This window comes from Mustela lutreola, chromosome 12 (assembly GCF_030435805.1).
Source record: "Mustela lutreola isolate mMusLut2 chromosome 12, mMusLut2.pri, whole genome shotgun sequence".
NCBI classification, from domain to species: Eukaryota; Metazoa; Chordata; class Mammalia; order Carnivora; family Mustelidae; genus Mustela; species Mustela lutreola.
In genome coordinates this window covers 53,338,546-53,356,394 of record NC_081301.1, presented here as the reverse complement: position 1 = coordinate 53,356,394, position 17,849 = coordinate 53,338,546, and the positions used below count along the sequence as shown (strand labels likewise).

Sequence of the window (17,849 nt, the reverse complement as noted above, 5' to 3'; positions counted from 1 at the left end):
GTGTGTGTATACACACCACATCGTTATCCATTCGTCTATTGACGGACATCTAGGCTCTTTCCACAGTTTGGCTATTGTGGACATTGCTGCTATAAACACTGTGGTCCAGGTGTCCCTTCAGATCACTACATCTATATCTTTGGGGTAAATACCCAGGAGCGTGATTGTTGGGTCATAGGATAGCTCTATTTTTAACTTTTTGAGGAAACTTCTTGAGAGTATTTTTCCAGAGTGGCTGCACCAGCCTGCATTCCCAGCAACGGTGTAAGAGGGTTCCCTTTCTCTGCAGCCTTGCCAATATCTGTCACTTCCTGACTTATTAATTCTAACCATTCTAACTAGTGTGAGATGGTATCTTACTGCAGTTTTGATTTGCATTGGAAATGCTTTTGATGACTTAAGAAACCAAGTGATAATGATAAAAAAAAATGTAATGTTGTTTGAGACTAAGTCACAGTACATCAAAAGTCACAGAATTCTAGGGTTGGAAGGAGCTTCTCCTCCAAATTTTACTTAAACCAACGTTCTTGGGTGTTATGTACTTACTTTACATCTGGTCCTATTTCACAACCACCTATGGAGCAGATTCTATTCTAAGGATTCTGGTTCTAAGGTAAGTAATTTGTCCAAGGCATACGCTAATAAACAACTGAGCTGACATTCCAACCCCAGCGGACAGGTTCCAAAGCCCCCGTTCCTGAAGCCCATACTCTGCACACTCCAGCACACACACAGAAGTCAAGGTGAGGAAGCAACCGCCCTAAGGGGCAAAGTGATTTGCCAAGGATTAAAGAACTGATTTGCCTGCTGTCTTATTCACTAATGCAGGCAGAGAATGGACAGCACACCACAATATCAAATCCTGGGATAAAGTAAAAAAAAAAAAAAAACTGCAAGTCCTATACACAGAGATGCAGACACTGGTGTGAGAGTACTTTTCCTGGAAGACAGCCTTCCAGCACATGGGCAAAGCCCTCAATCAGGGCAAGATCTGCCAAGTGAACATCTCTTGCCTTCGCCTCACTGCCTATACCTGCCCTTCAGGGAGATGGGGGTCAAGACAAGGAAACAAACACTGAATCCTTTAAAAAAATGACAATTCTTAACACCAACAAATAATTAAATTTAACAGAACTCTAATGAGAGTCTTTCCTTTCTTCTCTGCTGAGGATCTTAGCACAATTCTAACTAGGTTTAGCCATGACCTGTACATCACTTTATTTTACAAACAGTTGTTTTACGAATGTTTGTTTATTAGAAATAATTTTGCAAATATAGTACAGGAGAAGGAAGAGGAGGGAGGAGGTGGGGAGGGCTTAATGCTCTGCTCTAGGATTACTGCTGAAGTGAAAGGAAATGCCACAGTAATAAGAACAGAGGCTGGATTTAAATCAGATTTCTCCCAGTTCCACTATTTCCTTGAACAAGGTCCTTATTTTTTCTTGGCCTCTGTTTCCTCACCTATACAAAAAGCGACACCTTTCAGGGCCATTAAAATAGTTAAACGTGATAATGTACGTAAATGTGTTGTTGCTCGGAGTCCCCAGCGCGCAGGGGCACACGCACCCACGGAGACAGCAAGCAAGGCTCCGGGTAACTCCATCCCCTTTCTGGCCCAGGCCAATCAGAGTGTTTTCTAAAACTTAGTGACAAATTTACCACTGTAATGGATACTTGTCATTAAACATTCATCAAAACCCGGAGAATGTACATCACTAGTGAATCCTAATGAAACTACGGACTTTAGATAATCATCACTGGCTTATCCCCTGTAGTACCTGATACTCATACAAGGTGTTAGTAACCGGGGAAAGTGGGCAGATGGGGTGTATGTGAGAACGCTGTTCAATTCTTCCATAAACCGAAATCTGCTCAGAAACTGAAGTATATCAAGTTAAAAAAAAAAAAAATCATTTGAGCCATCCTTTGACATGTTCTGGGATTTAGGTTGAACTGACTCTCCAGTAACACCCAACAGAGCTAGAAAATTTTCTATAGAGCGGTGCAGGGATACTGGCAACAAAAAAGAAGCCAGGCAAGCCACAGGGACTTCCTGGTGTTCAGAACCGAGCACGAGCACGATTGTGTCCACGCTGTAGAGCTCTGCCCTTCCTCACGATCTGCAGACATCCAGCTACTCAGGCACCAGCAGGCCTTGCTGGCCACAGGACTCTCCCACACTGAGGGCTTCCCCAGGTGAACCCAGCGGCCACCATTAGGTCTCCTGCAGATGCATGAGTCCCCGACCCCTCTGTGCTCCGCTGAGCTTAATTGCATTAAGAAGAGTGGAAACATAATCTGCTTACTTTGGCAGAATTGGGGGTGGGCTGCAGTGAGTGGGAGAATGCTCTCAGGCAATGAGATTAAAAATGGTTCAGTCCTAGCTCAAAAACAAAATCTCAGGCTGCAAATTAAAAGTATCTGAATGTCTGATGAGATGACTTATTTGTTGAATACATGTGTGCACAAGAATATGGCAACGTATAAGAATGGCTTACCACGACAATTATAAGCACAACCAAGTCAGAGAAGTGTTTTAAAAGAGAGAGTGGGCACCTGTGTGGCTCGGTCAATTAAGCAGCCAACTCTTGGTTTCTGCTCAGGGCATGATCTCAGGTTCTTGAGATCGGACCAGGCAATCAGCTCCACAGTCAGCCCGGAGTTCCTTTCTCTCCTTCTCTCTCTCCCTCTGCCCCTCCCGCTGTGGGCGCACACTTGCGCGTGCTCTCTCTCTCTCTCTCTCTCTCAAAGAAAGAAATAAAATCTTTAAAAAGAGAGACAAATAGGGTGCACATAAGTGGTCTTGGTGTAAACATTTTCTTAAGTCTCCAAAACACAAATAGACTATTTTTTAAAAGTGGGTTTGCAAATCATTCCTCTAGAAGTGAGAACGTATTAGCCATAGGCATAGCGTCCGGACTAGCAGTGGAAGGCAGTTCACACTGTGATGTCACTGAGCAGGACATAAACTCAACATGACGGAAAGTATTTCTGGGGAAGCCAGCTAACATACCTATCCTTCAGAGTATAGGCCAAAGGAGGTAAGATTCCGTTATTGGGGTTTTTCTCAGTTCGATACATCAAATTCCAGGGGCACTGTTCATTTTATAACCGTGCTCAGGGTGGGGGTGGGGGGAGTGGTGGTGCTTGGGGTGTTGCTTTCACATACCAAATAGTAAACAGGGCCCTCAGAGTTCCTGCAGTGTGATGGTTGACCCCAATATCTCCTGAGGCCTGAGGGAAAGCAGTGGTTACAAACGAGATGTTGCTCTCATGGCTTCAGCCCCACTTGACTGCTGGAAGTAATTAAACAGCCTTCATGTGGGCTGAAGACGGTTTTTGTCATTGACAACATTCTAGAAACACTATAAGGTCAAAGTGTTGCCCTAATGTCACTCCTAAGCCAGCAGGGGCCCACCTCTGGCTTCATCTCAAGACAACTCCTGCATCATCTCAAATTTTTTCAGATGTAATTTGCCTGCGTGGGGTCCAGCCATCTGAAATCAGAAGTTCTTTGGTGATTCTCATGAGCCACCAGGTTTGAGAATCACTGCTGTGAACAACAGCACTTTCTTTTCTTCACCTCGGAGTAGAGGTGGTAAAGGGGGCTTTAGTGCCCAAAGACAGAAGGTAGGTTTTTTGGCATATCTGAAAACCATCAGAGTGGAGTGAAGTGGTGGGTCTAGGGCTGGGGTCCCACCCAGAAGACCAGCACCAGGAAGAGGCTAAAAGCAAGATCCAGTTTGGGGAGCAATGGGGAAAAGGAGAGGGAGACAGGATGGCCCCAGACAGAGAGGAAATGAGGGAAACTGTCCAGACAGCCTAGCTGGGAGGCCATTCCTAGGAAGCTAGTCACATGCGTGACAAGTACAGGCATGAGGCAGCGGTTTCCCAAAGTAGCAAACTCGTTAGAAAGGAAACAGTCTAAAATAAAAGACATTAACATCAAGTTTAGCCAGCAAAATTTTGGGCAAGGACTACTTTCTATTGCATTCCAACTTTTCCTTCGCTGTGAATCTTTAAAGACATAGTTAAATATGTGTATTGCAACAGCAAACTTTATTACCCACAAGGCTAATATCTCTCCATGCTTCCCCCCCATATTATGATAGTTCGTGTTATGATAGAAATAATCATTTGGGTTTAGGCAGGAATTCGGAGGTCTCCCTGAGATCATCACTTGTGGTCACTATTGATCAGAGTAAAAGGGGAGTTGAGGCTCTCTCCTTAATCATCTGCTGCAAAATATAAACACTCAGACCTTCTGGTCTATAAATTAAAAATCCCTCATGTGACTCCAAAGTCTAATTCCTCCCATCCAAGTGCTAACTAGGCCCAACCCCGCTTAGCTTCCGAGATCAGATGAGATCAGGTGCGTTCAGGGTGGTATGGCCGTAGACCAAAGTCTAATTCCTTTTTGTGTTCCTAGTGTGCCAGTTTCTTCGCTTCAGTTCTTCAATGAAACAGGAGCCACCATTTCATGCCTCTTCTAACATTTGCTACCAAGTTCATGAACCTCGATCCTTTCCGCGGGAGCCCATCTCACTACCTACAGCCTTCTGCTTAGGATTCACAATTTGGCTTTTTCTGCTCAATTCAAATTTTTGCTCAAATTTTGCCTCTAGCCTTCTGCTTAGGATTCACAATTTGAGTTTTTTCTGCTCAATTAAAAAAAAAAAAAAGATCGATCCTTTGAAGGAAATAAAACTGTTTTTTATTCTTTTTATATTAATAGAAAGGTAATAACTCCACTACGTTTATATCATGTTCTCTACCTCACACATCTCTTCATAGACAGACATCAATTAAGCCTTTGAACGAAGGATAAGCACTCTAAGCCATTCACTTTCTGAACACTTCAGAGGTTCAAAAGAACCTCAACCTACAAAATAAATGTTACTTAAACCTTCTCAGACTTCCTTTCATCATCTGTGGAGTGAGGATCTGTAACACTAATTTCACAAGGTTGTTGTAAAGATTGTGTTTGTTGTTGTTCTTAATTAACAAATTCAAATGCTCTCACTTCCTGGGCATCTGTGCTCCTTACCAAGTCATCCCCTTGAAGTCTTCAGTCTCAGTCTTAAGATGTCTGAAAAATCTAGGTCTTAGATTTTGAAGTTCTGATGTCAGATCTCTCTGGCCATAGAGCTAATGATTCAGAGGCGATACCTCCAAGCCCTGGGCTGTCCATGATAGCAAGCCTGCTGTGCAACACCACAGATCATCCCTGACTATGTCTCTTTTATCTCAAGTGGTTGTCATCATTTGCCATATATATATATATATATATATATATATATATATGGAGAGAGAGAAAGCGCTAGATTTTTTTTTTTTTTAAAGAGAGCAGGAGAGGGTGGAGGGGCAGAGAGAGAAAGAGAAGCCTAAAGCAGGCCTCACACTCAGCGCAACACCCAATGCAGGGCTCAATCTCACAACACTGAGATCACAATCTGAGCCAAAATTAAGAGTCGGACACTTAACTGACTGAGCCATAGAGGCATCCCATTATTTGCCATTCTTAATGCAGACAAACACTTCAGTGGGGGAAGGGATGTACGAAGACTTGAGCTTTCCTACCACTGAATCTCATAGCCTGTGATTTCCACACACTACAAGGAGTTTCATGCCAGCACAACTTACAAAGTTACAGACCAGGAAATGTCAGGCGCCCGGGTGGCTCCGTTGGTTGAGCGACTGCCTTCGGCTCAGGTCATGATCCTGGAGTCCCGGGTATCAAGTCCTGCATCGGGCTCCCTGCTCAGCAAGGGGTTTGCTTCTCCCTCTGATCTTCCCCCCTCTCATGCTCCCTCTTTCTCTTTCTCTCTCTCTCAAATAAATAAATAAAATCTTAAAAAAAAAAAAAAAAGGAAATGTCTCTGTATTGGGGGTAAAATAAAGGCCACTGGTTTCCAATAAAGCAATCCAGCAACAACCAACATAGGAGGCTTCACAGCATCTGCAAGGCAAACGAGGACACGGCACATGGTTCCCTCCTCACCTGAACGGTTAAACTGGCGTTGTGCGGGCTTCTTAGCCAAATAAGAAAAGCAGAATGGGTTTCACCTAGAATTTTTAGAAGTTCAAAGCTAGTCCTGCCCAAGAAGGTTTCCTCATCTCCCCACCCTGAAGTCAAGCTCAAAATCCAGAGTGTATTACAAATGGATTTCTAAACGTGAATTTATAGGTCCACGCGTTTTATTCGATTTCCTTCTGCTGCAGTTTTGTCCTCAGCATTTAGAAGATCAGTTAAGTAACAACAAGCAGAGGCTTGATATGGTGGCCTGGTCTTTATGGGTTGAATTTTATTCTTCCCAAATACATAGATCGAAGTCTTAACCCCCAGTACCTCAGAATGTGACTATATTTAGAGACAGAGTCTTTAAAGAGGTAATTAAATTAAAATAAGGTCATTAGGGTAGCCCTTGATCCAATATCATTCATGTCCTTCTAAAAAGAAAAAATTAGGACACAGGTGGGTAACTGAGGAAACACCATGTAAAGACACAGGGAGAAGAAATCAGTTCCACAAGCCAAGGAGAGAGGCCTCATGAGGAAACAGCCCTATTAAAACCTTGATCTTGGACTCCTAGACTCGAGAATTGTGAAAAAATAAATTTGTACTGTTTAAACCACCAAGTCTATAGTTCATCGTTATGGCAGCCATAGCAAATTCATACATATGGTACACAGGGATGAAGAGTGTGAAAGTCTTAGGTAGCTATGTAATAGAGTCCAATGGCCACTCAACTCCTGCTCCTTTTCTATACTGAAAAGTTACCCCCAGTGACCTCTTAATCACCAATCAATACCTCCAGCAGTGGCTATTTTTAATTGTTACAGAATTCTAAGGGCTTAAGGCACCAACTGTTCTCCAGTACTGGAGCAAAGTTGTTTTAAAATGCTATAGCGCTTCACGCCAACCTACTGTGTGAAAGCAGTGGATCTTCGTGGAGGCCGCAGTCAGGGAGGAGATCAAAGTTACCGAGCTGTGGCAGATGGGGAGGAGGAGCCTGATTTTTTTTTTTTCTTAGAGATTTTATTTAGAGAGAGAGAGAACATGATCAGTTAAAGGGGCAGAGGAAAGAGGGAGAAGCAGACTTCCTGTGGAGCAGGGAGCCTGATGCAGGGCTCGACCCCAGGACCTCAGGACCATGACCTGAGTCAAAGGCAGAGCCTGAACCGATGGAGTCACCCAGGTGTCCTAGAGTCTGATTTTCTTAAGATGAGGCAATTATTGAAAGAAAAGGTGAAGGAAGTAAGGAGAGTGACAGGAGAGGAAAGGAAGAGAAAATGCCCTTGCATCTGGAATTTGCAAAGAGCCGTGGGCTGGACCGCAACAGGATGGGTTCACCAGTGCACAACCACGTCCTGCACATTACACAGCAATGACTTTGTGCTACAAAAGGTTATACTGTCTTTTCAGAAATTAAGCAGAGATTTATCCCGTACTTAGTAGAAATTAGTTCTTCAAGTGCCTTCCCATTCTTGTGTGCTTTTTAAAAATTTTTGTTACTTTGATAAATGGGTTTTAATGGGCATCCCAGTGGCCCTCCCCAAATCCAAGCCCAAAACAGAAAAGTGGCCACACCGGTGAGTCCTGAGGACGCAGAGACCTTAGATTTGAACGCTGGTCCTGCCGCCTGACATCATCTCAGCCAAGTACAGTTCTCTTAGTCTCAGTTGTCTTAACAGTGAAAAGGGGCTGAAACACCAGCCTGGAGTCATGCTGTGAGAATCGGATGCACAGATACGTGTGTAGACAACTAGAACACAGTGAGAACTCGGCAAATGTTGGCTCTGACCACTGCTACTTCCACTGGTGTCACTATGACTCTTATTCCTACTACTTGTCAAACATCCTCTTTTCTCCTTTCCCACCATATGCTCCCCTTGACCAACTAGCCTACATCCTCACCACCTTGTGTTCCCGAAGAGGATCACTTGATTTTGATAGCCTCCAGTCCTATAAAACAGCTGTCCCAAAGGCTGCCAGGGACCCACCATTAGATACGTCAACTTGAACTTTTCTCCAACAATCCTCTCTGAACCTGACAGTATACAATGGTGCCCTCCACCCACTGTCTGCATAACTGCTTCTGTACCAGGTTCTATACCTCTGTATACTCCTGGTTCTCTTTTGACCTAACCACTGCCTTTTTCTCTTTCATTTGTTCTTCTTTCTCTTTCTTTCTTTCTTTTTTTTTTTTTTTTTTAATCTTCTCTGGGTCATGCTGCACTGCCAAAAATATGGCATTTCTTAAAATTTTCACCTCAGCTAGCTTCTCACTATGTATCCACTCTGGCTAACACTTCTAGACATATGTGTTACCAGACCATAGCCCAACCCCGTCCCGTAGCCCCCAGTGACATGGTCACAAGGACCTGCTGCATCCTCCCCATCTCTACCCCCCTGTCCATGTATGCCCCTGCCTGGAATGTCTTTGCTTCCATCCTGATTAAAACCTTTAAGTATTAAGGTCTTGTGAAATGCTTCCTTCAAGATGTCCAAAGACATGATCATTCCATTTGGCAAAATTTCCTTTCTGCTGTAGCAGAAGAATCACATTTTATTTAAACCTATCATGGGGCATTTATCACATCCTACCTGATGGTGTAGGTATTTATGTGTTTTGAAGGCAGGAGGATGAACTATTACTGCATGTGATAGGCATTCAACACCCATTTGATAAATGGGTTTTAATGGGCAGGCCAGTGGCCCTTCCCAAATCCAAGCCCAAAACAGAAAAGCAGCCACACCGATGTAGCTCTGAGGATGGTGGTAAATGAAATCAGCAAATACAGTCAAACTATGCTTTCATACACTGATGTCACTGAACTCTTTTCATTTAGACTTGAACATATCTGTGAGTCTGGGCTATAGAGATGTTGTGTCTAGTTTCCTCTCTAAAAACAAAATAAAAAGAGATTAGGGGCACCCTTTCTCTTAAGAGAAACATCTTCAGGGGTGCCCATAGCTCCATGTTTGGCTTCCTCTAGTTAAATAATTTCCCAAAATCCTCTGCAAAGTTACAGAAGACAAGCTCAACCAATTCACAAACAACACAAATCCAAAAAAGTCAACTGTTATCAGTGAGGACACAATCAAGATCCAGGCTCTCAACAACTGGAGGCTAGAATAATAGACTGAAGCCAGTAAGTTCACTTTCCACAGCACAAATGTAAAACTGCTTTCCCAAAAACGGATTGCATGTGAACGGGAAAGTGCAGACCTGCTTGGACAGTAATTTATGAAAGAAATAGTCTGTCTTCGAATGATTCGAAAGAAGAGAGACTTTACTCTCTGGGTTCAGGGTGCAAATAGATAGATAAATCATTTTTAAAGATTTATTTGAGAGACAGAGAGAGAGAGAGAGCATGAGCAGGAGGGGCCGGGGAAGAGAGAGAGAATCTCTGCTGAACACAGATCTCATGACCCTGAGATCACGACCCAAGCCGCAACCAGGAGTCAGAACTTCTACCCACTGTACCACCCAGGTTCCCTGCACCCTACTTTCAGACAGAACTCTCCTTCTGAGTTGTCCAATAGTGGCAAGGGCTTCGATAAAGACAGAGGAAGGGATTCTCGTCCCAGAGAGGGAGTGTGGATTCGGTGCTTTCTGGGGTCCCCTTTAACTGTGAGACAGAATTTCCCTGCATGATTGTCATCTACCTCTCCCCAGCCTCTTCTCACAGAACTCTCCTCCATCTCCTGGCAAGCTAGTCACACAGTTCTTCCCTTCTTAAACTCACTGCACTGTCCACTCCGAGTCTTAATATGCTTTATCCGTGCTGTTCCATCTGCCGTGAATGCCCTTCCCCAAATTCTACGAAACTCCCACTTGCCTGGCTAACTTCTGTCCCTCCTTCAGGTCTCGGTCTCTCTCCCACACCAGTTCTATCTGCTTGCATAGAATCCTGGGATACCCTCCCCGCATGTGGCATTTCATTGTTTCTTTGCAGTCATTTGATTAAAAGTCAACTTTGGGGGGCACTTGGGTGATTTAGTGGGTTAAAGCTTCTGCCTTCCGCTCAGGTCATGATCTCAGGGTCCTGGGTTCAAGGCCTGCATCAGGCTCTCTGCTCAGCAGGGAAGCTGCTTCTGCCTCTCTCTCTGCCTGCCTCTCTGCCCACTTGCGATATCTACCTGTCAAATAAATAAATAAAATCTTTAAAAAAAAAAAAAAAGTCAACCTTTTTACCCTAGTCTGTAAGCTTCTCAAAGATAACAACCATGATTGTTCTGTTCACTCAAGTCCCTCCTCTCCTGGTCATCTTTTCTGGCCCAGAGAAACTTAGTAAATATTAGCTGAGTGACTGGCTTATCACAGTGCAAACACCGGAGCTATAAGAAAACACTGTTGGAAGAGAAATACCGAGGCTGGGGGCATGGGGGAGTGCGGGGTGAGCAGCGCATGTCTGAATGGCTATGTTTTGTCGTTTTCTCTTTGGTGAATAGCTCACAAACTGCCCAAGGTACAATCCCCAAGTTTCAAATTCTTAAACATTTGCCCCAGAAGTGGGACCCCTGGCCACAATGGAGCAAAATCCTCCCTGCCAAAAACCTAAAATAATGTCTTTATATATGAAATGGCTATAAAAGTTTTCCATTCTGGAGGGTCAGAAGAACTGAGGGCAGACTGATTTTCACACTGCCCTTGCTTTCTCTGTACTAATCCCTCAGATGGTCCCGGAGCTCATGGGTCTATTCCAGCTGGGAGAAGGAATCAAGTGGGACCAAAGCCAGGGAAGTGGTGGGATAACATCTATTCTTCCCTGTCCATGAAATCTAGAAGAAAGCTTGATTTCTCATTTCTGTTTTCACCTATGGACCGAGCAGCTTGCCACAGGCATGGTTCTTTCCAGCCTTCACACCTGTGTTAGTAGAAATACTCATTGATCCTTGTCATTCATCATGGATCATGCTAGGTGCTTTCCAAATGTCCTTTAGCCCCAAGAACATCCGGTAAGTGTCCGTATCCTCACTTGACGCAGAGGAAACTAAGTAACTGGGCCAGCATTACCGAACCAAAGAATATTGTAGCCAAGGACTGGAACCCAGCCGAAATTTATTCAAAGATCTTTTTTTTTTCCCTATTACACCACTTCAATTTAATATTTGAGCTCTCCTATTAATACTTCCTTTTGGTTTCAAAACAATCACTAATGCTTATTGGATGAAACCAAATTAGCCCACCACGATATAACAAAGAGGAAGATTTGCATAAAACAGCATTTAGTGCACTGCTATTGTGTGTTGTTGTGTTGGCCTTTCCCAGGAGGGGAATCGCTTTAATGGGAAAAACAAATCTGGGCTACGAAAGGGATTGGACAGGAAACACCCAGCAACTTTGAAACATGTGGATGAATTCTCATCTGGGAATGTCAGTCCTTTCTGAAATTCTCCTAACTTCACAGTGGTTTTGGCTGATCATTGACAAAATGAAGAATTTGTGTGCTAATAGGAAATGGAGATCCTGGGATGAAAATGGCATGGCGTTGAGGGCGACTTCACAAGATATGAAGTCATTTTTTGTGGGAAGAATTTAGGGAGCATTTGTAAGTCCTGAGCAGCTGATAACGCTTGACAGAAGGCAGAGGTAGGATCCTAGGGACTTGGAAAATTACAGGAAGGACGTGGAGCTCAGTGGGTCCTGGAGTGTTATCTGTTTTGGTCTCTAGAGAAGTCAGATATGAAAGTTTCAATGATAAAATTGAGAATGAAGAGTAACATATAATCTAAGAAGCCTTTGCAAATGCACAAAAGAAGTATTTTTGACATCGTATCAGCAACCCCATAAATAGGGAGGGATAAGAGTGAAACCAAAGACTATTTTGTTACTTCCTTTAACCCTACCAACAAGAGGCCAAGAACTTTTGGTCAAAAATATCCTAACTTTGCAGTATCCCTGTACGCTGTCCTCCAGTGAGTAGTTCTTCCCACCAAACATAGTATCTGCAGGCAGCCAGAAGAGCCCAGATCACAGCTATATTTTCTTATCTTGATGGCCAAGTTTTAGAACCCTTTGAAATGCAGCAGTCCCGCAGTCACAGCAGTAAGAGAAACTGTAGTACAGACAAAATGCGGATTTCATTAGGGAATTGGTTTTTTTCTTTCCCAGACCCTCAAAGGTCTCTGCTGGAGCCTCTCACCTAGTATCACAAAAGCTATTAAATCACTTGAATGAAAGGGTCAGGGGCCAGAGCTGGCCAGCCCGGTTCAGACCACCCAGCACTCCACAGGGGGAGCAACACCAGATTCAGACAAGATAAGAAGCTGCTGTCCTAGGTAACCTGGCCCAGGGAAACAGCCTTTCCAGAGAGTTACAGGAGCCCATTGTGGGGGATGACTGTGTGCTCTGCAAAGGCAGAATTTGTCTAACTCACTTTAACGGCAGTCTTGGTCTCTGACGAGAGAAAGAAGAGTTAAAAGATATTTTTGAAAAATCGTAAGAAAAGCAGGAAGCCAAATCTTTGGGCCTGTTTTCAAAGCAAATGCTAAAAAGCTCCTATTCCCCCTTGTCTGTGTTTAGAAGACTGAACCGTGTCCGCCAATGTCAGAGTATCATAGCTGGAAAGATACTCAAATTCACTTAAGCCAACTCTTTTGTTTTATTGATGGAGGAGGTGAAGTTTAGGGAGTATTAGCTGGCTCATCCAAGACTGGTAGCAAGTTTATTTCAAGACTTGAAACACCATGAGGACAAGGGCTCTGTCCACACTATACATGCTGATCTTTCCACAGTCCTTGGAAAGTAGCACCGGACCGGGCATGTAGCAGGCACCTGCAAACATTTGGAGTGAGGTTGGGGGGTCGGGGGGAAGGAAACTGATGACCACATCCTATTTTCTTTTTCCTATAAATATACAATGGCATAAAACGTCATTGGGGATGGGGATGGAGGCTGAGTTCTTACCTTCATATGTCAATCGAGGACCTCAGCATACTAGAGGAATCCCTTTCTCCAATCTCTGTGGGATGGCCTAATCTAAACTCAGTTTCTAGGAATTAGACTGCTCCTGAAGTGTCCCAAGAAATAATCCAGCTCAGTTCAGCCCCACTCAGCCTAGCCCATCCCCAGAAGCAGAGTATCCCTGGGAGGCTGATTAAGAATTGAGAACAGCCCTGGGTGGAAAGATTCTAAGACAAGCATTGCTTGGTCGTGTGCTAGGTCAAGTCAGACCACACATCCCATCACATGGAGGAGGGAACATGGTGTGAGAGCACCTTTGGTTCTGCCCAAGTCCCTTCCTCACTTGTGAAAATGGAAAGGCATGGATGGAAAGAAGAGCAAGGAAACAGTGATGAGGTTGGTGGGAAAGCTGGTCGAAAGCCCTGCTTTATCAGCCAAGCATGCAAAGCCATGTTGCATATAACTTTTATGCTCAACATCACCTGAAATTCAAGTTGATCATTTAGATATGAGGTTTAATATTAACCAGCCACAGGACAAGCATTTAATTGCCCAGGACAACATAGAGCTGTGCTTATCCAAAAGGGATCTCACGTGCTTCAGAATCACCCGGATAAACTCTCAGGCCCTCCCCAGGCCTAAAGTGGGAGGGTGTGGCCTAGGCACCTGCCTTTCAGCAAGCTCCCAACTGGTTCCTAGGACACCAAGTTCTGAGAATCGGTGAGAAAGAGAAAGAGCAAAGTTGTCGACATTTTCCTAGAATCATACTAAAGGCACTTTTATCAAGTATAAGCAGGGGGTGGGGAGCAATTCTTCAAGCTTTAATGAGAGCCAGGGATAGTTATTGTCAGTTTTCCGGAGCAGAAACCTGGGGAACGTTTGGATCACTAGGTCTGGGCTGCAAAGCAGCCGTGAAGAGGTTAATCTCTCCAGCAAGATTCCCAGGCCATAAACTCTAACCAGCCCCCGGAAATGCTCTTTTTAAGCTTTGTAATTCACACCAGGCAACAAGACTGAGCACAGGAGTCCAAAAAAAAAAAAAAAAAAAAAAAAGGCAGAAAGGAAAATTAAATGCCTTGAAAATTACTTCTGTGATCCAGATGAAAACTAAAAGAAACTCTTCACTACAGCACCAAATCTGGGTAATAAGAAAGAACTTAAACATCAGTTTAAACTGAAGTTTAAACTTCAGAACAAAATGATTTCTTTGCCTCTCCAACACTCCCTCTCATCCCCATAAAAATAGAAACCATGCTTTTAAAAAATATATATCTCCAAATAGAACTAAACCAAAGTCAGGTATCCAAAACTCCATCTCGGGCAAACTTCCCCCTCTCTGAATGCCGTGAGGATAGCACCCGTTGTGTCAGTTTTTTCATTTCCCTTTGCCATTTCATGTAGCTAAGAAACCTTCTGATCCAGGGTGGCGGCGCGGGTGGGTTACAAAATTTAAAATGGTGATTTCACTGGTGAGTGCCGTGGGGACGGGTCCAGAAACCTTATAATCTGTGGTCCATACTAAAGAGACTCCCGTGGTGGGCATATGGGTTTTTAACAGGGCAAACTGGCACCTTCCTGAGTTGACATGAGAACTAAACTTTGGCAAGCGGACTCTGCGCACTTCTTGCGAGGAGACGGGAAGCGAACGCTACCACGCAAACCACCTCTGGAGCTTTCTGCTAACAGAACATTCGGAAGATGAGAGGAAGGACGTAAAGCAGATACTTACAGGTAGTGGTTTTCCTTTCCAAGCTAAAAAGCTAGAAACCCGGGGCCCAGGGCAGGCGGGAAGGCGGGGGCGAGTCACTGACCCAGTCATCTCGGGTTTAAAGGGCTGGGAGAGGAAGGGGGAAGGAACTAGATCCCAGGAAAGGAAAAGAGCTGAAATTCCAGTCTTTCAGGTCAGCGGAGTGTTCGCTTTCTTTGTACCAGAAATCCCTTCACCCACCCCGCAGGGCAAGGCAGACCCGAAGTTGCCGTACTCACTCCGCGGTCCTTGCTGGTGCTCTCCGAGGCGGCGGCGGCGGCTGCGGAAACTTCCCGACGGCCAAGCCTCAGGACTCCCCCTGCGGAGGGCATGATAAAGGGTGCGTGCGGAGCTGGCGGGAGCCCGACCTCCCTGGCGCAGAGCCAGCGCTCCCCAGTCCCTTCTGCTGGCTGGCCCCGCAGGGACCCAACTGAGCTTTTGTTAAAAAGGTCCCTTGCTCGTCTTCCTGGCGGCTCCCCAGCCTCCCCTTGCACTAGGAGTTCTGTACTAACTGCTCTGCCACGGCTGAGCCGAAGCTGCCTCTCCCGCCCGCGGCACACGGGCACACGCGCACACGCGCTCGCACACACGCGGACACACGGACGCACACGGCATATACACAGTCGCCCAAACACACCGCGCACCGGCGCCCGCAGGCCACCCACACACGGACCCACGCTCACGGGCGTGCACACATTCACGCAGCCCCCCCCATGCGTGTGTGCGCACACTCACACATGCCACTCACATAGCTCACACCCGTGCACTAACACCCACCCACACTCGTCCTCTTACAGACACACACCCGCCGTAAGCACACGCACAAGCTTTTTTCACGGACCTTCAAACTCTTCAAACCCTTCCCCCACCCCCAACCTCTTTTCTGCAAACACATTCCTCCCCGGAAAGGTTTTTTATTCAAATTCAGGCAAGATGCATCGGCGGGCACTCCCGAAAGGGGGAGGCAGGGGAACTGGCCCCTTTTAACTCTTGTCACAGCCTTTAAAGAAAAAGAGGAGCTTCTGTTTGTAAGTCCCTCCTTCGGGGTTCAACCTACAGGGCTTTCCACGTGTTGGACTTCTTTTTAAAAAGTCACAAACGTTCCAGTCATCTCATCTCATTGATACAGGGTGCGTGACCCCGTCGACTGAGACACATCACAGGTCAAGAAACAGCCCTGCAGAAATTCATTTCATTAAACTTGCCAGGGTTCAGTGGGCAGGTAAAAGTCTTGCTCCCTGACAACTGCGTAATGAAATGTCTTCCTGTGTTTCATCTCCATCAGAAAAAAAAAAAAAGTAATAGCATGCCATCTGTCCCAACTTTTAAATTGACCATAAATAGAGAAGTCCAAGTATTATCTCACTTTGGGGGAAATGTTTCTGTTGAGACATGTCTGGTTGTTCTAAACTTCAGTGAAAAGAACAAGGCGCTGTAAACCCAGTCTCCCCTAGATTGTGGTTCCCTGTCACAAGGTGACAAGCCATATCCCCTTCCTTGAAAACAATGAGAAGAAAGAAGGAAAGTGAAAAGAAAGGGGAAAAAATTGTATGAGGGAGGGAGGGAGGAAGGGAGGAAAGGAAGGAAGGAAAGAGAAGAACAATTATTTTATTTTACAATATGCTTTATGGATACCTTAGGAAGGAGGGGTGTATATATACACTTACTCAATGTCACCAGAACTTTAAAATCTTCAAGAATCTCTCAACTCAGGATGCCTGGGTGGCTCAGTTAGTTAAGCATCTGCCTTCAGCTCAAGTTATGATCCCAGTGTCCTGGGATCGAGTCCCCCGTTGGGCTCCGTGTTCAGCAGGGACCTGCTTCTCCCTCTGCCTGCTGCTCCCCCTGCTTGTGCTCTCTCTCTGACAAATGAATAAATAAAATCTTTTAAAAAAACAAAAAGCTCCCCCTACTTGTGTTCTCTTTCTCTCTGACAAATGAGTAAATAAAATCTTAAAAAAAAAAAAAAGAATATCTTGTTTCACCCCATTTGCTCCAATAATAAATGGATGAAACTTCTTGAAGAAACACAAGGTTCTCCATAAGTAAACAAACTTTGTTCACTAAACCATCATTAGGAAACAAAATATAGTGACAATGTATGATTCGAGTACTAATCTCGAAAGGGCAAGAAATAAAGCCTTACTAATAACAGTTAGGAAACACAGTGTGATAGATGATTTTGCTCTCTGACTGAACTTAAAAATTTACCAGCTTGTGGATATCTTAACTGCAAAGAAATGATTGTAGATACTATTAGTTGAGACCCGAAATCCATTTGATAAAGGAATGACAATAGGCAGTGGCGTCAATATGCTTCTCACAACATCTGGGCTAAATAACGTTTATGGATTAGTGGAGAAACAGAAATAAACGTTTTACATCACTTCTGTGGGGGGAAAAAATACCTTCAGCATTCTAAACAAAAAATAACAAACAACTTAGACTGAGACATATTTCAGAATGTCTGCAGATGTAATTTTCTTTAATGTAATTGGTGTACATTGGCCTAATGTTTTGCTGAACATATTCTAGAATAGACAGATAGAGTCAGGCTCGCCAAAACATCTTGAAATCCAAAGTACCGGCTTATACAAAGAAGTCCCTCTCTCTCTCTTAAGTCTCCCACAAATGGATAGGGGCCATTAAAATTACACAATTATCAACTTCTATAAAATATCCCTTGAAAAGCTGAAATGCAAAGCCAAATGTTTTAAAAGAACAAGCAAAGGAACAACCAAGAATCCCTCCCTGAAAAACATGTGCTATTGTGCAGGAACAAAATGCAATTCAAAGAAATCATTCTATTTCTAACCTCAGGGTTGGAGTGATATGAAAAACATAAAATGTTTTGGAGATTAGCATTTTCTTTTGGACTGTAATATGTATAATTTTTGCTGACCTGTTAGAGAATGTAGCAGTCTGAGAAGCACAGCCACCGTCCTCACCAACAACTCCCATGAGTGGGTTAGGAGTGTGCCTATTAAACATTGCTAAGGGCACCAGCACATTGCCCTGTGAAAATTGTTTTCCCCTGAGTCTACAAAACCTGATGACTACAGGGAGCAATGCTGCAACAAAGAGTAGAAGGGTCATACTCTAAATAGGTCAACTTAAAACAAAACAAAAAAGTAAGTAAAATAAAAGCAAAATCAAATACCCTGTACAACAGAAAAGAACAGAAACTC

At 44.2% G+C, this 17,849-nt stretch overlaps 1 protein-coding gene across 1 annotated transcript in view; it reads right to left on the bottom strand.

Annotated features, from left to right (window-relative positions):
- The window catches only part of FREM1 (FRAS1 related extracellular matrix 1), a 181,421-nt gene extending 166,021 nt beyond the window's left edge, over positions 1-15,400 (bottom strand). Inside the window, exon 1 of the mRNA XM_059142310.1 lies at positions 14,901-15,400. The gene's annotated coding sequence lies outside the window, so the exon portion shown is untranslated. The remainder of the gene's footprint in view (positions 1-14,900) is intronic.
- Between the last annotated feature and the right edge of the window lie 2,449 nt (positions 15,401-17,849).